Below are 24,116 nucleotides of genomic sequence, written 5' to 3'. Positions count from 1 at the left end.
AGATGGCTCAGCCAAAGGACATGCTTCAAGTGTTGGAGGATGCCTTTGGCACACCCGATGACGTAGAGAGGCACAAGACTAGTTGTGCCATCTTCAATGCCAAAATATGGGATGGTGCCTCTGTCACTGATCATGTATTGTACATGATCAAGCTGATGGAACGATTGAGCAAGCTCGGCTTTTCCTTGCATGAGCAGCTTGGGAAAGATGCAATACTGAACTCACTGCCCAAGTCTTATCTCCCATTCCTCACTCATTATAGAATGACAAAGCCTGAAGTAAACTACCATGGATTACTGAGGTTGCTTCAGAACTTTGAGAAAGATCACCAACTCCATAATGAGTCGGTGAACTTAGTGGGAGGTTCGTCTTCTGGTTCTCGACCCTTTAAGGGAAGAAGAGCAAGAAGAAGAAAGTGAAGAAGGTGTAAGTTCAGGCTGGGACATCAGTGCAGAGCCAGACCAAAAAGATCAAGCCTGATAAGAGTCTATTCAACTGGCAAGCACCCTAGATTAGATAGTGTATCAGATATCTACTTATGGCACTGTAGGCTAGGTCATATAAATAAGAACAGAATAAACAGGTTGACTCAAGAGGGAATCCTCGAAGTCAGTGATTGTGAATCACTTCCAACCTGTGAGTCCTGTCTTCTTGGTAAAATGACCAAGTCACCTTTTATTGAAAAAGGTGAGAGAGCTACTGAGCTCTTGGGCCTAGTACATACTGATGTATGCGGGCCCATGAGCACCAGTGCTAGAGGTGGATATTTCTACTTCATAACTTTCACGGATGACCTATCCCGATATGAATATGTCTATCTGATGAAACATAAGTCGGATTCATTTGAAATGTTCAAACGATTCCGAAGTGAAGTAGAAAAATAAAGTGGAAAGAATATTAAAACTCTTCGATCTGATCGAGGAGGGGAATATCTTTCTAGTGAGTTTCTCACATATCTATAAGAGAATTGGATTCTCTCCTAATAGACTCCTCCAGGAACACTACGGCATAATGGTGTGTCTGAAAGGAGGAATCAGACTCTGTTAGACATGGTCCAATCCATGATGGGTTTTGCTAGCTGCCAATATCCTTCTGGGGATATGCACTCGAATCGGCCTGTTATCTGTTAAATAGGGTTCCAAGTAAGTCTGTAATTAAGACTCCATATGAGATATGGACGAGACGTAAGCCAGCACTTTCACACCTTAGGATCTGGGGGTACCCGGCCTATGTCAAACGATTAGTCACAGACAAACTTGGACCTAGGTCTGACAAATACTCATTCATAGGGTACCCCAAAGAGATAAAAGGATATTTTTTCTACCATGCTGATGAACAAAAGGTGTTCGTCAGCCTTAAGGCAATCTTTTTAGAAAAGGAGTTCCTTGGTGAAGGAACCGTTGCCTCTAAGGTTGAACTTGATGAAGTTCAACAGGTAGAAGGACCAACACCAATAGCTGAACCTGAGTCGGATATGATTAGATCAGATTCGGAACCCAATGTACCTACACCATTAAGGCGATCCGGTAGAGTACCGCGTCAGCCGAACAGATACTACGGTTTCTTGGTCTGGGATGGTGATCCCATCGAACTTGATGAGAATAATGAGGATCCGATCACCTATATAGATGCAATGCAGAGACCTGATTCTGAGAAATGGCTTGAAGCCATGAAATCCAAAATGGAGTCCATGAAGGTCAACGATGTATGGACATTGGTTGACCCACCTGAAAGGGTTAAACCCATTGGATGTAAATGGGTCTTCAAAAGGAAGAGGGGCACAGACGGAAAGGTGGAGACCTATAAAGCCCATCTGGTCACCAAGGGGTATCGTCAATGTTATGGTATTGACTATGACGAGACATTTTCTCCTGTGGTAATGCTCAAATCTATTCGGATAATGCTTGCAATAGCTACCCATCTGGATTATGAGATCTAGCAGATGGATGTAAAGACAGCTTTCCTGAATGGAGAGCTAACCGAAGAGGTGTATATGATACAACCTGAGGGGTTTACATCCATAGATGAGTCCAAGGTGTGTAAGCTTCAGAGATCCATTTATGGATTGAAGTAAGCTTCTCAGAGTTGGAACATGCATTTTGATAAGGTGATCAAAACGTATGGCTTCATTAAGAATGGAGAAGAGCCCTGCATCTATAAATGGGCAAATGGTCAAGTTGTGGTATTCCTTATCTTGTACGTGGATGACATTCTCTTAATCGGGAATGACATCCCCGCACTACAGAGAATAAAAGTTTGGTTGTCATCATAGTTCTCCATGAAGGACTTGGGTGAAGCATCCTACATCCTAGGGATGAAGATCTATAAGGATAGATCTAAAAGGATGCTTGGGTTATCCCAGTCCATGTACATAGACACTGTGCTGAAGAGGTTCAGCATGAAAAATTCCAAGAAGGGCTATCTACCGATAGGCCAAGGAATTTTTCTCTCTAAAAAGGATTGTCTAACAACTCCTGAAGAGAGAGAGCGTATGAGTAGAGTCCCATATGCTTCAGCCGTGAGATCTATCATGTACGCCATGACATGTACAAGACCAGATGTGGCATACTCACTAGGAGTAGTGAGTAGATACCAATCTGATCCTGGAGAAAATCACTGAAAAGTGGTTAAAGCCATCCTTAAGTATTTGAGAAATACTAAGGATCAATGGTTGGTTTATGGCGAGTCAGATCTGAAACTTGTGGGGTTCACAGACTCTAGCTTCCAATCTGACCATGGTGACAGCAGGAGCATGTCGGGTTATATCTTTACTCTGAATAGTGGAGCCATCTGCTGGAAGAGTTCCAAGCAGCATACTGTGGCAGACTCTGTTTGTGAAGCGGAGTACATCGCAGCATTGGATGCCGCGAAAGAAGCTGTGTGGCTGAGAAAATTCATCAACGAGCTCGGAGTAGCATCCTCCCTCGATGGTCCGGTACTGCTCTACTGCAACAGCACTGGTGCCATAGCTCAGGTGAAGGAACCCAAAGCACATCAGCGGACGAAGCACATCTTGCACCGCTTCCACCTGGTCTGAGAGATTATGGATCGAGGTGACATCGACCTTCAGAAGATCGACGGAAAGGAGAACCTGACCGACCCCTTCACTAAAGCCCTGGCAATAAAGGAGTTCGACAACCACAAGTCGAAGATGGGTATTAGATACTGTGCCAAGTGGCTTTAGGACAAGTGGGAGTTGTTGGAAAATGTGTCCCAAAAAGCCAATCGTTAAGCTGTTGACGGTTGAGCAACCAAGTATTGTAATTGATTTGTTAATAAATAAAATATATTTGGCATCTTCATCATAAGCTTTCATCTTCTAATGAACTTCGTTGTTATGATGAAGTCCTTAGGACTATTTAAGTTCGATAAAGAGAAGATTTATCGATTAGTCCTTAAAACTGTTCACGACCAAATGATAAATTGTTATTAAGGATGACAGCTTCTATCGAGCATAGGTCGCTGTAGGCCATATGGATTGGTTGTCCTCTTAACCAAGGAGTGTGGAGACACTGGTATGGCATACTGGTGAGATGTAAGGGTACATCGTCATTGAACGTGACCAACTCCAGAGTATTCTGCTATCGAGAATGTCTCTGATGGGATATAGGTATAAGTGTCCCTTAGACTTGAGATCGCCTCAGTGACTTACAAACAACTCACTGTGCTTTGGTACTGGACTAACTGAATTTTTAATTTAGGAACGGAAGGCTTCTGGGCACAGTCAAGTACTTGCGAAGTCAGAGTGTGATCGAGATGGGATTGACCACTCCAAGAGTTGGAGAAGAATGAGTCGTTGTATTTCAATTTAGCAAAACCTTGGCCAGGGTAATCCATTAGATGGATTTGATATTTTGAAATACAATATGGACAACCTGATCAGAGTTGACAGTTGAACTCTAGGGTGTCCTATGATCATTTTGGTCAAGGGGATGAATTATATGGAAACTATATCCGCATGGGTTCTGAGGATGTTGTTCTACACATTTGACCTATCCGATCGTCGGTTACCATTGCTAGATGGTCACTTCGATTGGTACAGAAATTTATTCTTATGCTACTGGCTTAGGTTCGGACCTATGAGGTCACACACATTAGAGTTCATGATCCGATCGGATGGTTGATCAATGATTAAGAATCGTTCTAGGGTTAAATGATCAATACGATTGACATTTAACCCAGTGCAAGTATTGCAGGAGGATCGATTAGCAATTCGATTGCTAATTGGCTTAATTTGATTAAGCCAATGGGCTGAGATTAAGTCTAATTAAATATAATTTAATTAAATTTATTTTGAGCTTGATTGGATCAAGTCCAATTGGTTTATTGGATAAGCCAAGTGCAAGAAAAAACTAGTCCTAGTTCAACTAGGACTTGGGTCAATCTAATTTCTAATTTGATTAGAAAATTAAATCAGATTTAAATCTAATTTAATCTGATTAAATTAGGTTCTTAATTAAGTTAGGACCTATTTTAATTAGGTTGATCTAATTTTGGTTTGATTTGGTTTGAGAAACTAAATTAAAACAAGTCATGAGATAGAATCCTAGTAAGACTAGGATTCCACCTTGCGCCACATAAGCCTTCCCCACGCCCTCTCTCTTATTCAACGCCAATCTCCACTTATTTTGTGTGACAAAAGCCCTCTCCCAGGTCTCTCCCATGTTCAAAAAAGGTTTCCTCTCTTCTTTCTTACATGGAAGGTGGTTTGGATCAAATCAAAAAGGAATAAGTTTGGATTTCGAATTCTATGAGATAGAGTTTTAGAAATCTAAAACTCTTTCAATTTTGCACCGAATTTATCCAAATTTTTTTTGGAATTTTTGTGGCTTTTAGGGTATACATTGTACACCCTTTTCTGGTGATCCGTGCATGAAAATATGGAGGAGGTGCTCAAGAGTTGGGCGCCCCTTAACTTGCCATGTTTGGATAAGCCTTTACTAGGTATTTGACCTCGATAAGGACTCTATCATATCTCTTTGTATAAAATGACTTTCTTCATAAAATTTTAGAAGAAGATAGAGATTTAAGAGACCTTTGAGCCATCCAAAAATCAAAAAGAAATATTTTTGGATCGTGGAGATATAAAAGACACAAGTTAGGGTGTCTGGAGAGAAAAACGTGAAGAAGAAGAGGGTCTTCTTCTAGGGTTTTTTGTTTTCATATCTTTCCTCCCTCCATCTTGAGTTTTTTGAGAGCGTCTCAGATTTGAAACTCCTCTTTCTACTTTTCATATTTAGAAGAGTCCAAATCAAGAAGGAGGCACCTGATCAACCATCAAAGAAGGATCAGCGCAGTACTAGCATACTGTGCTGATTTCTTGAAGCAGGACTTCTGATCGAGATTCGTGGGCTCGTGTGGACGACTCCTAGAGGCCGAACGTGTGTGCGGCTTGCAACATCATCCTTAAGCCTGGATTAGCGAGGTTAGAACGTCTAACTTGCAAGGTAATAGATCTGATCTATTGTTTAATACATACATTAGATGTAGTATAGAAACATGTTGATATGATCAACATGTAGTTTATGCTATATTTATATATTTTAATTTTTGATTTAATGCTATGTAATAATCATGTAATAGAATCTTAAATCTAGGGATTCTTTGGTTTTAAAAAATAAATTTTGATTTATTTTAGTCTTCCGCTGTATGATCTTGAAAAAGTTTCAAGATCTAACCCTGAAACCCTAGATCTGGTTCCTACAGTTTGTTGCAGAAGTCGCTGTACGGGCTGAAGCAGTCGTCGAGGCAGTGGTACAAGCGGTTCGACTCCTGTGTGCGCAGCATTGGACTTTCTAGGTGTGAGTATGATCCCTGTGTTTATGTTCAGTCTCTTGAGGATGGTTCTAGGAAGGTTGTGCAGGATCTGAAGGCATCCTTATCTCGAGAGTTTGAGATGAGGGATTTGGGCCCTGCAAGGAAGATCCTAGGCATGGAGATTTTCAGAGACCGAGCCCGAAGGGTGCTGCATCTATCTTAGGGGGGCTACATACAGAAGGTCTTAGAGAGGTTCGAGATGAAGGGAGCAAAGCCGGCGGAGCTGCCACTTGCCGGTCACTTCAGACTCTTGAAGACCATGGCACCACAGACTGAGGTGGAGGCTCAGGAGATGGAGACGGTTCCTTATGCGTCAGGAGTTGGGAGCTTGATGTATGCGATGGTCTGTTGTAGGCCAGACATCGCTCATGCAGTGAGTCAGGTTAGCAGGTTCATGGCGCAGCCTGGCAGGGAGCACTGGAGAGCTCTAAAGTGGATATTCAGACATCTGGCGGGTTCAGTTGGAGTTGGCATCTGCGACGGACAGCGAGGAGGTGCAGTGGGATACTCTGACATGTCCAGGGAGGCTCAGAGGCTGATTGGCGGTTATGTAGATGCAGACTTCGGTAGAGATGTGGATACCCGGAAGTCTATGACAGGCTTCATCTTTAGCCTGTATGGAGGTCCTATTTCTTGAAGATCGTGTCTGTAGCCTATCACGGCCCTATCCACTACAAAGGTAGAGTACATCGGGCTGACAGAAGCAGCTAAGGAGGCAATTTGGCTGAAGGGTTTGTTGACGGAGATGGGCCTTACTTAGGAGGCCATTAGAGTGCACTATGACAGCCAGAGTGCACTTCTATTAGCACAGAACTCAGTCTATCATGCAAGGACAAAGCACATCAATATTCAGTATCATCGGATCAGGGAGCTTGTGGAGGATGGCAAGGTGGAGCTGGTAAAGGTACACACCAAGGAGAACCCAGCTGATGCACTTACGAAGGTACTTCCACGGGAAGCTTTTAGAGATATGTTGAACTGATGCGGCTGATGGACAGAGTGGAGCTGGTTGAGGCCTTGGGACACCAAGGTAGAGATTGTTGTGATCCAGGTGGTGTGCCCAAGGCCCAGAGGACCAAGGCTAAGGCCAAGGTCTATCATTCATGAGGGCTTCATGGAGGCTCTAGGGATAGTTGGGCCCTAGGTTGAAAGGCTGTGGGCCTTTCGGGTTCTTGAGGTCTAGGTTATATGGGCCTCAAGGGACCAACTCTTTATGGGCCAGGTCTAGGCCCAGGATAGGTGAGATTAGGTCAAGTCATGGGTATACATGGGCTTGGGTTAACCTAATCTTCCATAGAGTTGGTCAAGGGAGTTTTGGGTTTGGGTCACTTGACCCTGTGTTTATATATACATGCATTGTATAGGTTTGATTAAGCCAAGAAATACAAGACTCTTTCTCCCAAGTCTCTCTCTCTCTTCTCTCTCTCTCTCCAGTAATTCTCCATGCCCCAGGAGCAAGAAACTCTAGGGTTTCTTGCCGCCAGTCCATAAAAGGAAAGAGAAGAAGGGGAGGCACAAGCCCCTTCCCCCTTGCAGCCGCCAGCCATTTTATTCTCTCCCTCTCTTGCAGCCACCCAAGCATTAGGTTCAGGATCTGAAATCTCTTGAGAAGAGGTTGGGACAAATCCATCTCAGATCTGGAGTGGATCTGAGGTCGTTTGAGGTACGGATGAGATCTCCATCAACAGATCTACAGGAAAGGCTGCAGCAGGACAGATCTGCGAGGTCTGTCTCCATTTACCTTCTTTCCTATCTAGAATACCCCAATTCGAGATCTACGAATTGAAAGACCTCAGTCCAGGCCTGATCTGATTGGGTACCAGATCTTAGATTTTTTAGAGGTGATTTCAGAGGCGTTCTTCATTTGGAATGAAAGGCTGACGAAGAAGTCAGCAACCAGGCTGATTTCGTCAAGGGCCTTCAATCGAGTCCAGAAGTCTCCAAATCTGTTCGTTGCTGGTTTTGCTACACCCAAGGTCCGTGGGAGGAGCCGGAATCATGCTCCAACACTTCGATCAAATCACCTTTGCAATCTAACCAAATAAGAGAGGAGAGATGCTGGTGTGATGCCTCACACCAGCAAGAGAGGACACCCAAGATGGGTCCCACACCAAGGAGAAAGGGGGCGACTTCAAGGGAGATGCCAAGGGAGAAGGAAGGGCTTCTCTCTTCTCATGCCTCTCTCTCTCTTTCTCTCTTCTCTCAATCTGATTTGTTTGCTAGGCATCCATAGGTATAGATCCTCTTTATCTATAGATGATTCTCTTGTCCCATTAAGTATTGGACTCTTAATTCAAACATACTTTGAACCAGTCTAATACTCATGAAAGAAAGACTCCCACATGAGATAGAATTGGAACCACACAAGGCACCCACAATGCACCCATTTCCACACCCATATGGGATGCCCACAACCAGCACCATACCAGGACCTGGTTGGCCCAAGAGAGAGGAGAATCTCAATGCAAGTAGGATTCCTAATATCTCATCCAAAATGGGTCTGATTCGAATCCAATTTGAAGCTAGTTCGAAACAATTTTGAAAGACTGTCAATCCCAAACTCTTTAGAACTTTTATATCAAGTCTAACTTAGAATTTTAAATCTAATTAAGTTTAATTAATTTAGATCTAATTTAAAATTAATTAGTATTTAAATTTAATCTCTCATATGCTCCATGGATCATAAATCAAAAACTGTTCATCCTTGAGATTAAACATGAACCTCATGAGTAGTGCTAGCTAGACATAGTCAACTCTTCAATCCTGTTCGATTCATAACTTAATTCTCAATTAAGTTAGCTTGTATATTCAATCAAGTCAAGTACTTCTAAATTAGATATATAAACATAGGTCAATATTTTTCTGTGATGTTTGACTTGTGCGCATGACTCCATAGGTTCAAACACTAAGTCGATAGCATAGGAACTGATTTCTGTACTAATCAAAATACCATCTAGCAATGGTTTTTGATATTCAGATAGGTCAAATTATCGCAAAAGAATATTTCAGAATCCATACAAATGGTTTCCGCATTATTCATCCTTTTGATCCTGAATGCTCTAGGATGGTCTCAGATTAATTGTCAACCAAGATTGCTTCATCCACATTATATTTCAACCTTTCATATCCATCTCATGGATTACCCTGATCAAGATTTTACTAAATTAAAATACAGTGATACATCAACTTCAATAATTCAGAGGGATCAATCCCATCTTGATCCACACACAAACTTCACAAGTACTTGACTGTACCAGTAGCCTTCCATCATTGCATTAGAAATTCAGGTAGTCTGGCATCAAAGCACAGTGAGTTGCTTGCAAGTCACTATAGTGATCTCAGGTCTAAAGGATATTTATATCCATATGCTTCATGAGCAGCTCTTGACAGCAGAACGTTCAGTAGATGAGTCACTTATTCAGTGATGATGTACTCCTATATCTCACCTGTATGCTATACCAGTGTCACCACACTCTTTGATTAAGAGGACAACCAACCCATATAGAACACAACGACCTTCACTCGATAAGCATCATCATCCTATAATGACATATCATTTGGTCGCAAACATATTTAAGAACTATACGATAAATCCTCTCTTTATCGTACACTAACATAGCTCTAAGGACTTAATCACACTACAAGAGTTCAAAAAAGATGTAACTTTATGATAAAAAATATCAGAATAATTTTTATTCATATATCAATAATTCATATATAAAACAGAACTCAATCGTCATATAATTGATTTTAGGACACAATTCTTAACAACTCTTACTTGAATTAAAGCTAATCGGGGCAGTATCTTATACCCATCTTCCATTTGAAGTCATCGAACTCTTTGATCCTGAGAGCTTTAGTAAAGAGGTTGGCTAGGTTTTCCATTCCATCGATCTTTTGAAGCTTGACATCACCTCGATTCACGATCTCTCATACTAGGTGATAGCGATGTGAATATGTTTGGTGCGATGGTGCGATTTTGGTTCTTTCACCTGAGCTTTGGCACTGGAGCTGTTACAGTATAGCAGGACAAGGCCATTAATGGAAGGTGTAACTTTCAGCTCGGTGATGAATTTTCACAACCACACCACCTCCTTTGTAGCATTTAATGCAGCATTATATTTTGCTTCGCATACAGAATCAGCCATAGTATGTTGCTTGGAACTCTTCCAGCAAACAGCTCCTCCATTAAATATGTAGCCCGACACACTTCTGCTATCATTACAATCTGACTGAAAATTAGAATTAGTATATCCCAAAAGTTTCAAGTCAGTGTTTTCATAGATAAGCCATTGGTCTTTAGTATTTCTCAAATACTTAAGAATTGCTTTCTCAATCTTCCAATATTTCTCACTCAGATCAGACTGGTACCTACTCACTACCCCTAGTAAATAGGCCACATCCGATCTCGTATATGTCATAGCGTACATGATAGATCCCACTATCAAAATATATGGTATTCTACTCATACGCTCTCTCTCTTCAAGAGTTGTTGGACAATCTTTTTTGGAAAGAGTAATCCCATGACCTATCGAAAGATATCTTTTTTTGAAATTATCCATATTGAACAGCTTTAACAAAGCATCGATGTACGTGGATTGGGATAATCCAAGTAACCTTCTAAATCTATCCCTATAGATCTTCATCCCAAGGATGTAGGATACTTTTCTCAAGTCCTTCATGGAGAGCTGTGATGATAACCACAGCTTTCACTCTACAAAGTCGGGATGTTATTTTTTAGTAACAGTATGTCATCCACATACAGCACAAGAAAGATGATAACAGATTCGGTAGCCCACTTGTAGATGCAAAGCTCTTCTCCGTTCTTAATGAAGCCATATGTTTTAATCATCTTATCAAAATATATGTTTCAACTTTTAGACGCCTGCTTAAGTCCATAAATAGACCTATTCAGCTTGCACACTTTTGACTCATCTGTGGATATGAATTATTCAGATTGTATCATATATACCTCTTCTTCCAGCTCCTTATTTAGGAAAGCTTTTTTGACATCCATTTGTCAGATTTCATAATCTAAGTATGTAGCGATAGCAAGCATAATCCAGATGGACTTGAGCATTGCCACAAGAGAGAATATTTCATCATAATCAATACCATAATGCTGACGGTAACTCTTGGCAACCAGATGGGCTTTATAGATCTCAACCTTTCTATCCGCTCCTCTTTTTTTTTTTTGAAAATCCATTTACACCCTATAGATTTTATCCCTTCAGATGGATCAACTAGTGTCCATACATCATTGATCTTCATGAACTCTATCTCGGACTTCATGGCTTCAAGCCATTTCTAGGAGTCAAACTTTTGCATGGCCTCCATATAGGTGATCGGATCCTCATCATTCTCATCAAGTTTAATGGAATCACCATTCTGGATCAAGAAATCGTAGTATCTATCTGACTGATGTGGTACTCTATCGGATCTCTTTAATGGTGCCTCTACTGACTTTGTATTTGATTCTCCAATCAAATCCAATTCTATGTGCATCGATCCTTCCACCTTATGAACTTCATCAAGTTTAATTTTATAGGCATTAACTCCTTTATCAAGAAACTTTTTTTTCAAAAGGACTGTCCTACTGCTGACAAACATCTTTTGCTCTGCAGCGAGGTAGTAGTACCCTTTAGTTTTCTTTGGATACCCTACGAACAAGCATTTATCAAACTTAGATCCAAGTTTATTTATCTTTAAATACTTGACATAAGCTAGACACCCCCAGACCCTAAGGTGCAAGAGCATCGGCTTACGTCCAGTCCATATCTCATATGGGGTTTTGTTGACAGACTTATTCGATACCTATTTAGAATGTAGCAGGCAGCTTTTAGAGCATATCTCCAAAAAGATATTGGCAGACTCGCAAAGCCCATCATGGATTGGACCATGTCTAACAAGGTTCGATTTCTTTCGGACATCTCGCTATGTTGTGATGTTCCAAGAGGGATCCACTTTGAGAGAATCTCATTCTCTTCTAGATATGTCAGAAGTCATTAGTAAAGTATTCACCTCCCCGATCAGACTGAAGGAACTTAATACTCTTTTCAGTCTGTTTTTCTACTTCAGTATGAAATTATTTGAACATTTCAAATGATTCTGACTTATGCTTCATAAGATAGATATACCCATACCTCGATAGGTCATCTGTAAATGTAATGAAGTAGTAGTATCCTCCTCTGGCACTATGTTCATAGGACCGCATACATCAGTATGTATTAGATTTAGAACATCATTGGCTCTTTCATCTTTTTCCTTAAAATATGACTTAGTCATCTTACCAAGCAGACAAGATTCGCAGGTTGATAATGATTCACAATCATTTATTCTAAGGACATGTTTCTTGATCAACCTGTCAATCCTACTCTTGTTCACATGACCAAGCCTACAATGCCAAAAGTAGCATTCATTGATATTATCTATTTTAAGGCATTTACTGGATGTATCATTACACCAACAGACCATGATATTATGTATATGCCACATTTTAATTATCCATGCATAATTATAGTATCATTCATAATGATATCACAAAAATCATCATTTATTATAAACTTGAAACCAAGTTTAGCCTAAAGGCCTATAAAGATAACATTCATAAAAAAAGAGGGACAATAATGACAGATGACACTACTAGACTTGAAGACAAGCTACAAAGTTTCCAAAGCCAAAACTGAAACGAGACTTTCATCTCCAACTTTCAGGAATCGCTCGTCCTCTCGAAACTTTCTACTTACCTGTAGTTCCTGCAATGAATTACATATATTAATCAAACTTTCGATATCCAATACCCAGGTAATAGTATCACAAATAAAAAAATTATAAAGAGTTATCATATAATTACCTTGTGAAGCAATCATTTGCTTCTTTCTCCTGTTCTTAGGCCTATTTGTGTCAAGGGTGGCTATGAAAGCAGGACAATTTTTTTTTCAATGATCCAGCTTCTTATAGAAGAAGCATTCTACCTGATTTTTGTCAACTTTTGATATTTTGCTCTACTTAGGATTAGCAGCATGGGATTTCTGCACCTTTTTTTTTCTCTCTCTTAGAGGATCGATGACTTACTGATGAACCTCCCACTAAATTCACCGACTCTTTCTAGAGTCAATGATCCTTCTTAAAAGTTTGCAGTAACCCTAGAAAATTATGGTAGTTCACTGCAGACTTTGTCATTCTGTAATGACTGAGAAAGGATAGGTAGGATTTCGATAGCGAATTGAAGATAGCATTCTTACCTAACTGTTCATGCAATGAAAAGCTAAGTTTGCTAAGGTACTCAATCTACTCAATCATGTACAGTACATGATCGGTGACTGAAGCCCCTTCTTACATACGGACATTGAACACTATGCAGGAGATTTTGTATCTCTCTGCATCCTTAGGGGTACCGAAGGACTCATTCAATATTTGAATGATCTCCTCTGGCTGTGCATCCTCGAACTTACAGCTAAGTTCATCATTCATAGCTATCCTCATCATACAATGCACAATCGTTCAATCATTGAGCAATTTGATATAAGTATCTCTCGCAGCACGAGGAGCGTTGGCAGCAGATTCTTCAGGTACCTCATCCATAAGGATGTATAAAATCCTCTCGTACTCCAAGATGATCTTCAACTTTCGATACCAGCTATTGAAGTTAGGTTCGATGAGCTTGTTGCTGTCGAACAGCGAACAGAGGGATAGTGTGTTGGTCATAACTGAAAGAAAAAATACAAGCCTATTAATATATGAATTATTTTTTAATTCTAAAGATATGAACTTTAGTCTAAAGGTCCTCCCACTATTTTATCGAATTGGTAGCCTTTACCTCCAACTCAAGAAATTACATTAATTCCTTAACAGGTACTAGAATCCATACAAACTACATTCGGATCCGAGTGTGGCTCGACCAACTTTAGTGCATCCATGGGTAGGTTCATAACCAATTATTTTTTTAAATAATTTCTAGCAATTAAATTTTTCCCCAGGCATCCCTTCAGTAGACGTGTGGTGCCTCCACTGAAAATACTAATTAGGTCCAACCATTAACAGGACAATACTAAGTGCATCTAACAAACAAATGTCCAGGCCCAAGTGTGGCTCAACCAACTTGAGCATTGATCTGAAGATACATCATGATGGTCATATGATGAAAGATAATTTCAATACGTAATAGATACCAGGTGTGTAGCACCTTCAATGCCTATTTGGAATATTAGACTCATTATCACACACCTTAATAGGAGACTATAATCAAGTTATCTTATAACTCTATCATTTTATGAACCTAATAGTTTAAAAGATTTGATTTCATTGATCAGAGAATAAGAAAAAAATTGACCTGCAAGCTGCAAATTCTCCTACTGATTTCATCAAGTCATGTAGAGGATTAGACATAAGCTGGTCTAAAGATACCTAAATCAGTTGCACTGATTCACTTTAATGGCATAGGTCTGCATGAATCGACTAGTAACCTAATTAAACCATATCTACTATGTTGGCCAGATAAGGGAGATAAGTGGGAGGGATGTGCCCTTAACTCACCATAGACACATCTAGGTGAATAGCTCCCAGTTAAAAATTACTTGATTGAATCTACTAAACTTACTTTAGACATTAACTGGTTAATTAGTTTCGATTTGATTCACTAAAAGATTCGGGCTCAACCACGGAGCCATAATCATAGTTCATTTATTAGGTCAAAAACATGGACTTGATCAAACTTCAACTATTGAGGTTGATCCAGAAAAATTTTGATCTAATCTAATTCAACACTTAATTTCTCTACTTGATCCATATATATTTCTAATCCTAAGTCTAACCCATTGGAAGGATCTGATTCAAGCTAACCCTTTGCCCATCATTTTATGTGCTGTCTTAATGATCTTCAATTCTTAAATCTAGATCATTTAAAGCTTAACTCAAAATTAAGTATGTGAAATGTGCATTTCAGTTTATAGAACTATTTTATCAGGATTTCAGATGAAGCTTACCATATATTTCAATTCATGAAAATAAATTTTCATAATATGTTTAATAATTAAACATGCATTAGTATGATCTAAACTTCATACATACATCTCATGCATCATGACAACTTTTAGATCAATATCGATTATATCTAATGTAACATGCTATTCAGATTTAAAATAATTTTATATTTAAATTTTATCTTATTATAATGAATCATAAATTATTAGAGTTTTATGATTTCATGCATACAAAATTTCTCAAAATGAGTATGCAGTAGAATTTAAAAATTTTTAGATTAAGTCTAATTTAATCTAATCATGCATAAGATCAAATCTTAAAACCATAAACAGGATCATCATATGTAGGATAGGATTCAGATACAAAAATTAAATAGAAAAAAATAAATAGAGAACATACCCTAGCATGAATCAATCTTCACCGTAAATTGATGATCATGGATGTCTTCCAAAGATCCCTTATAGCCGCACAAGCGTACTACCTCTACGGATATCCACAGAGACTCTGATCTGATCAGAAGCTTTTTGATCTTATCGTAGTGCTAGATTCCTTACAGAGATCACATCTTGATGGTTGAAAATTTTTTTTTCTCTCAAGACAATCTTAAAGAAGAAGAAGATCATAGGAGGATGTTGATCTCTACGCTAGAGATCATGAGAAGAACCATTTCTTCTCTTTTCTTCCTAAAATCTATGCACCTAATCTCTACAATAGAGATGTAAAAATTTTATCCAACTTTTGAATAAAGAGAAGAGGAGAAACTCATATCTAAACATGGACAAAAGGTGGAGAGAAGATGTCCGAAACAACCAACTTTTGGTTGTGTAAGAAAGAAAGGATGAATGCCATAACAAACCTCATGCCTCCTATCTTCACATCGTCCCTCTTCTCATGGTTGTCCTCCATGCAAAAATCATATCTTTTAGGTGTCTCAACCTGATCTATATCATCTCACACATGTCCCATGATGCATGGTTTAAATAGGGAAGAGATAGAGTTGATTTTGGGTAGGAAACAAGAGTCCAAAACACCTAGGACTCTAGGACTTTTGATGCCGCCAACCCTCCATAATTTTTTGCCCAAATTTTCTCATGGAAAGAGGGGATAAAGGGAGCTTATTACACACTAAAAAAAGGAGTGGGGCATGGGGTATTTGGGTGTCAAAACCTGGTTTACATGTGGGGCTTATACGGCGCAAGGAAAGGAGGAAGTCCAAACCATATAGGATTTCTATTTAGGTGGTTGTTTTAAACTAATTTAAACTCCAATCAATCTTAATCTTATTAGGACCAGATTAGATCAAAATAGATAAAAATTTAAATCTGATTTAGAGCCCAAACTATTTAGATTAGATGTCATCTAATTGGAGGAGTCCTAGTCCTTTTGGACTTTTACTTGGTGCTTGAATCAAACTCAATTTAATCCTAATCCAGTTAAAATTTGGTACACCTATGAAAACAAGAATTTCTAATCCAAATAGAAAATCATACATCCTAGTCTAATTAGAAATTAAGTCAAACTCAAATCCTAACTCTAATAGAACTCATTCTTCCATGCAATTTAGGTTATCTTATAACCCAATCAGGTTTGATCATATCAAACCCATGTCAAGTCAAATTAAATCCAATTTAATTAGACTTGATGCAAGCCCTATTGAGCCACTTAGCAATCCAATTGTCAATTAATCCTCCTTTAACTTACTAACTCTTTAGCGAGTTACATAATGTAACTTTTGTATTGGATCAATCATCAATCAAATTGATAATCAAATTCTGTTACGATTCATAATTGTATTTCAACCATCTGATTAGTCAAAAGCCTCTTTTATGGGTGATCCCATAGATTTTATTCTATCTGATAGTGAGATATATTATGATCTCTATCATAATATCATTGAAACTCTTTTCAATGGGTTAGAACCATTCCAACTCTACCCACCAAGGATCATCGATCATCAAGATGATGCTCGTGGGTCTCACAATCCACCAGTGATACTTAACTGTATGTAGTGGCAATCCAGCAGAATAAAAAGTGATGAACCTTCAAGTGTAGTTAACGTATGATACAGTCCCTCTATCGTGAGTCTCGATCGGATGGCAAGTCATGGATGAATCATCAAACTTCATCATCGGTCATATGATAAATTCAATCAGCTCGAGTCCATATATGATTTCTGTGGAAATTTTTTTCTAATAATCACATTGCTATGGCTATAAACTTAAAGACTTAGCTTCATAAATCTCATAGGACTACTCCCTTCTGCTAGGGTTGATAGATCTCATCTAGGTGTACACCCTACTCCTATAGTGGACTAACTATTGACAACATCCACCACAAAGACTCATTGAGATCCATGTTTATGTGTAGTCAAACTCCAACAGCCTCACTGTGAGCAGCTATAGCACTGCAGGTCAAAGGATCAGTCATACAACTACAGCATCGAGAAAGTCACTAATGAGTGAGCAAAGATCCATGTGACTTCTCATGTTGGTCACGCTCAGTGCTAGTTGTTCTCTAACAATCACCTGCACTCTCGCTTCAGTATCACTATATTACAGACTTAAGATCCATCTGTTTGAAGGAAGCAATCTGTGTACTGATCTATCCGGATCAATCACCATCCCCATGATGATCCTATGACCAAGAATAATTTAGGAATCAAACATCAATGACACATGTCTCAAATTCTCAACTCTTTGAGAATATATGTCATCATCTTGTTAATCCCTTAGACGATTCATGGACACATAAAATATGAATGGTAATATAAATACCTAATAAATATAAAATTATATCCTAAAAATATAATATGTATCAGTTAAGATTGATTTTTAGAGCATATATCCAACAATCTCCTACTTGCACTAAAGCCAATTTATCATGTACCAAGCCCCATCTACACAAGACAGGCTTTGGTCTTAGGCTAGCTAAGTGACTTACCAGTGTGTCATCCACATCTCATATAGAGTTTGCTATCTGTACCTCTATGTATTTTTACTTGAGATAGTCGTATGTTTTGCTGCTCTATGTGCTTGGATATCTGGTGAGACCTAGGCTCCTCAATAAGAGCTATGGTGCCATTATCTTTACAATATAGTGTTATGGCATTTGATGGCATGACAACTAGTTTTGCAACTAATATTAAAATCAAAATGCATCTTACACATCTACAATGTACTCAGCTTTCATTGATCAATTATTTAGAACTCTTCCAAGATATCGATACATGAACACACCCTATGATGTAGACATTCTACCATCAATATCAGACATAAAATTTGAATTGATGTATCCTCCCACTCCTAGCTTTAATCTTTTTTCAAATTAAGAATAAATTCTTAATTCTTCTCAAGAGCTTAAGGATGTTTTTACAGTAATCTAGCGCTCTTAGTTTGGATACAACTGGTATCTATTTGTGATATTTACAGTATTATCTATATCAGTTCAAATACATTACATAGCATACAACAATATCAGAGAGGGTAGTAGACCCATCTCTAAGATTTTCATGCTGAGCCCTTTCAACATCCGGTCGCTATACTTTATCTGTGAAAATACAAGCATCCAATTGTATCTATTTCTATAGATCTTTATGACGTTTGCTTTATGTCTTACATGGAGAAATCTATATACAACCATATTTTAACCGATGTTAGAACTGGATACTCCCACTGACCCTTTTGAAAACACATAATTTTTTTTTTCTGATCAAACAATTTGATCATATCATCAAAATGACTTTTCCAACTTCAAGATTATTACAGACTTTGTGATTTCATATCACAAGAAGTAAAATTCATAGGCTATTCCATAAAAAAATCTTTAAAAGATATCCAGTCAAGAAAGCTAATTCACATCCTTTTCTTGGAGTTGATGTCTTACATCACCTCGTTGTAGGTTTTAAGATCATCTCTATGTTCCTCATCTCTCATGAGAAACAACTTTCTCTACATCCTCTGTTAAACATGCCCAAGTATCTTTCGAGAGGATTGAAGATCCTACTATGTGTGTGAGGTGGAAGAGGAATATACGTCTACTGGCTCATGATGAATAGGTTCTTAAGGTCCTAAGGCTCACTGCTCTTCAGAGACACTCTCTTAAAGCTAGACTTTCCTCCCACTGCTTCAACTTGGTTAAACAATTTTTCAAGAAGATAGCATGTCGGGTCACAATCATATTGTAATTCTTTCAGAAAATAATATCTCAAACTCTTTTAAGATAAGCTTTATAGACCTATCCTCTAACATATCCATCTACTATCCTAGACACAGGTTGGACATCCTTGAATCTCAAAATAACCAAGATTCAGTTCTCACCATGCCATATCTCATATGGTGTGGTAGGAATAGGTTTAGAGAGAATCTAATTTCATAGAAATAAAGCATGTCCCTAAAGAAATAAAATAAATCAGTAAATTTCATCATGGAACAGACCATATCTCATATAGTCCCATGACTCTTCTTATCTCATTGAGCTAAGATGAACTAAAAGTAGTCTAATATGAAACTATGTCATTTTATGAGATAATCAAAAAAGAATTTTCATTGGTATTGCAGCCTCAATCCGATCAAAGTACCTTTCAAAATTTTTTGTTTTACTTCTCTACTTTACATCTGAATTCTTTAAATTATTTTATCCATACTACGACTGATCATTGGTAAAGAAAATAAAGTAGAGACAACTCCTTGGTTAGCATGTCATATGGGCTATAGACATCAAATATGTACAAGGATAAGTACCTTAGTGATCGTTTTCCTCTTGTCCCATAAGAGTAGCTTGGTCATATTTCTTCAAAGAGATGATGCAAAAACTAGATATGACTCAACAGTCTGTTAGGTTTCGGTGATGCAGCAAATATAGATTTCAAAAATTTTAACATGCATTCGATAATTGAAAATAAAGTTTAACATTTAAACTAGTCTACCGAAACAAAAAAGCCTAGGAACCCCTTGATGATTTCAATCAAATCACAAATAACATGCATATCAGGAGAAGACCAGAAGTTATATACCACCAAGAAGATCACAAACTGATGATTTTGAGATCTCCACAAGACTCTAAAGTAGAAGTCCTCTAATGGTGATCCACATAGGATTGATCAAGGTCCTTTCCAACTCGACATGGTATTGTAGCCTTCTTCATAAGTGCATTGCTGATTGTCCTTCGCAAGAACAGGTTGCACCAACACATGTATGCCTTCATGACCTTTACTAGTATCACTTTAGAAATTCTTTCCCAAAGTATCATTCCACACAAAAATAAATCAGGTATTCAACACTTGAACAACTTGATTTTTTGGACAAGCATCACATGCTTTCCAATTTCCATCTCCCTTTTTTTCTATTTTTTCTCCATCTCTTCTTACATTTTTTCCAGACTTTTTTTTGTCTTTATTCTCTCATTCTCACACCTAAAACCCAGCCAAATGGGACATCAAAACAAGGAATAGCCCTCCCTTTTTATAGGGAACAAGTGGGCAAACCATGGGATGCCAACTCTTGGCATCCCAAACCCATTACACGCCACAAATAATTATTAGCATGGAAACCCATGGGTTAAGGCATAGGAAAGGAGATATTTCATCTGTAGAAGAACTCTTCCTCTGCCAAAAAAAATCTAAACGCCATAATATGCCCGTGGGAGATGGATTGGTGTAGAATATGTAGAGTCCACACCATTATGGACTCATCCACAAATTCATCACACAAAAGGGGCGTCCCTTCAAATATTTGATGTGGAGTTCCTTCCAAGAGTAGGATCCTTCATCTTCTTTCATGCCAACATATCCCAAAGGCCATCATATGGTGCGTGGGATTAAAAGAATGCATGCAATGAAAGGAAGAAATCAAGAGTTCTTAACATTTAAGACTCTTCCATAAATACCAAAAATATGTGGCATCCCATTATTATTTGACATTCAAATTCCTTCCAAAAAAAGTACTCTCCTTCTTATTTTGTGCCTAGAAATTCCAATGAACATCAGATGACGTGTGGGATTAAGAGACGTGTGGAATACTTGGTAAGCAATTTAAGAGGAGTAAAGGAGAAGGACTCCTCTTCTCCAATGCCAAATTAAATGGGGTGTCAAATAAATTTGGGTGTGTGGCTTGACATGGAGGAGGCTAGTTCCATATGGAATACTTCTATAAAATCAGATAAAACAAACTAATTAATTAGATGATTCAAACTTAATCACATTAGGTCAAGGCAACAAGTCTAGCTGAGCACAAACACCTTTGCACTGAACCCAATTAGGAACTTGGGCTAATTCATATGCTAGCAATTCAATTAACCCATTGAATTTACAATAAATTCAAATTGATTGGACCAAAATCAAATTTTTATTGTGTGTGACCTATTGGGTTCTAAATCTAGCCAGCAGTGGATCCAAACTCTCAACGTAACCCTAATCCGATTGGATCAGGTCAACTCGAGAGTCCCAATTAACTAGGACTCTTTCTAATTAATTTTTGAATTAAATTTTTTTAATTTTAAAGAGTCACAAGTCAAGATTGATGTCTAGTAATATATCATGACTATCCAAAAGATTTAAAATTTGATAAAAATAGCAAAATTATCCTTCCATGATGAGTTACCATGCAATTCAATCCTTCGATCACACAGCATTCCAAAAAAGTCATGGATATGAAAATATATCAAATCCAAATATCTAATCATATATCTCGATCTGATGATGATGACTTAGTTGATGAATCAGTAAAAATTTTTTTTACTATTCATCCCTACTCTGGTTAGAGATTTCAGAGTCATCATCCTGTGAGATCACATAGGATGTTCTCTCCTCCTATAAGGAGTGATCGATTCTTTGTTGACCACTCACAACCTCTATGCATACTTTTTCATACCCAGAATATCTCTCACATATCTTAAAGTGGTGTGCTAGAAAATAAATCAAAATAAGGATCCACGCACACAAGGTACCATGGTGATCTCAGGTCAAAGGATTACATGCACTACTCCCACTGAAGAACCATCTGTTGACATGCTGAAAGACTCCATTAGATATTCTTTCTGTGGGTCTGTTCAGTGAACTCATTCTCTAATGAGCATCTACATTCTTGTATTAGTGTTACCACACAAGTGGTTATGAGATCAACTACCCTCTCCATCGAGAATACATAAGATGTACCAGTCTTATCGGAATCATCGATCTCTGACTCGATGATCCAATGACTGAAAATATTTTAGATTGGGACTATTAAAATTTTAGATCTCACTGGCATGATCTCATCATGGTCCTAAAATCATTATCCTAATCTATGGGGTTTATCATTATCATAAGAATATGATATAGCAAATGATAAAACATAATACCTCATATAAAGAAAATAATTAATGTCATTTAAATGAGTAGAAAGATATCACAAAAAAGGCCCTTCACATCTCCAAGTGATTGGTTTGTAGGGTACTATTGTTTCAATCTTCCACTTGTACTAAAGCCAATCGCCTCTGTACCTGATACCCATGTAATTAGGATGGTGATTACATTGCTGCTGTGTAAGGCTGAGTGAACAGGTCCGTTATGATGTTCTTAATAATAATAACTCATTTTATGATCATATCATGAATGAGGTAAAAGTACCTAAGATGTGCGTGGGTACCTAGTGAGATTACATCCAATTCAGTGATGAACCCTTTCATCTGGTAACTTTCCCAAGAAAACTTTACGAACAACATTTAACTGAAATAAATACAGTATGCTATTTGAAATTTTTTTAATCCACTAACATCTATCCCTATAGATGCCAAGTATATTGGATGCTAAACCCAAGTTTATTTATAAAAACTTCTGTGATAAGCAAGCCATTGACGAGAGCAATATCGGGCTCGTCATCTCAATATACTGTATGTCACACACATATATAATCAAGAAGTTAGTGAGACTCCCATCTATCTTCTTGCACACACACATGGTTCATTTATATTTGATGAAGTCAAATATTTTGACTATCTCATCAAAAATAGAAGTACCATCTCCTCAATACCTGCCTAAATTCATAAATATATTTGCCCTTACACTAGAGACTGCTTCTCTAGTACTTCTATGTAGCAATAGCAAAAATTCAAATTGACATCCCTGATAGCAACTTGTTGGGTCATACCCATAGGTGCTTCAACCATAATCAATACTAAGTTGATGTTCTGGGTGTTTATTTCAAATATTATAATTTCAAGCCAACTATCAGAGTCTCTACTCATGACGATCTATGAATAGGTCAAGGAAACACCATTCTCAATGATGCAAGGTATATCGTCATTCTCAATGACAAACTTATTTGAGTGGTATATTATGCACTCGAATTAACCTTCGATGAGGAAGTGTGTTTCATGGTTATGCCTCATCAATGAGCATATCTAATCGAGAATCAACTTGTGGACACTCCACAGGTTATGATAGGATAGCTCATAGATCTTGAACTTCTCAAGTTCATTTATCCTCCCACTGTCTCTTTTATAGAAATTTTTTTTTTCTAAAAGGTAGCATACCTACTGACAAAATACTTTTTGTCAAGTAGGGTGGTAAAAATAGTTTCACATACTATTCTTTTAGGATAACCTATATACTTATAAAAATCTGTTGTAGCACAAACTTATGTACATCAACCCTTTTCACATAAGTTAGGCAACCTACCTTTTGTCTTTTCCATATCTCAATGGAGTGCTCATAGCAGATTTTAATAGTATCTAATTCAAAACATCTACAATAATTTTTAGGATATTTTTCAAAATGAGCCAATAATATTTGTGAAGTATTTTAGAGAACACATCATATCACATATGAAGTATCTATCTCTGGGTTGAGATATTATTAGTCTTCAAACATCTATATGTTCAAGACCTAATATGTTGTTGCCCTAAGATATGTGACCATCACATATTTATTTCTTTTTCTTATCAATATGAAAAACATCATTGAGTGACAGAAATATAGGACCATAACAGTAAAATTTATCAAAAAGAGAGTAACTTTTACTCTTAATATTAATTTCAAATCTATGTTACAATAACATAGGGATTGAAATAATGTTTCTGATAAACAATGGTCTACTAGTTTCTAAATAAGTAGGTTCCTATAGCCTTAGCATGAATGGACTATCCATCAATGTCAAAAGATAAGTAATCACCTCACTTCAGCTTTATAGGTCCAGCAAACACTTTGCAAAAATAGAACTTATATTAGATATCACATACCTTAAAATTTTGAAGTCGAAACACTCAATGATAATTAATTTGTATCACATACAAACTATAAGCAGATACAACTTTTGCATCCTGCTATTGCTTCATACTTGCAA

At 37.8% G+C, this 24,116-nt stretch overlaps 1 long non-coding RNA gene across 1 annotated transcript; it reads right to left on the bottom strand.

Moving 5' to 3' along the window:
* Positions 1-12,317: 12,317 nt before the first annotated feature.
* LOC140851431 (uncharacterized) lies at positions 12,318-20,310 on the bottom strand. The gene is made up of 3 exons (XR_012134183.1): positions 19,811-20,310; positions 12,671-13,526; positions 12,318-12,572 (listed from the first exon to the last, which is right to left on the bottom strand). It is a non-coding gene; the product is annotated as an uncharacterized lncRNA (long non-coding RNA).
* Between the last annotated feature and the right edge of the window lie 3,806 nt (positions 20,311-24,116).

The sequence above is a fragment of the Elaeis guineensis genome, chromosome 9 (assembly GCF_000442705.2).
Source record: "Elaeis guineensis isolate ETL-2024a chromosome 9, EG11, whole genome shotgun sequence".
Classification (NCBI taxonomy): domain Eukaryota; kingdom Viridiplantae; phylum Streptophyta; class Magnoliopsida; order Arecales; family Arecaceae; genus Elaeis; species Elaeis guineensis.
The sequence above is the reverse complement of the archived record's forward strand: the minus strand, read 5'-3'. Positions and strand labels throughout refer to the sequence as shown.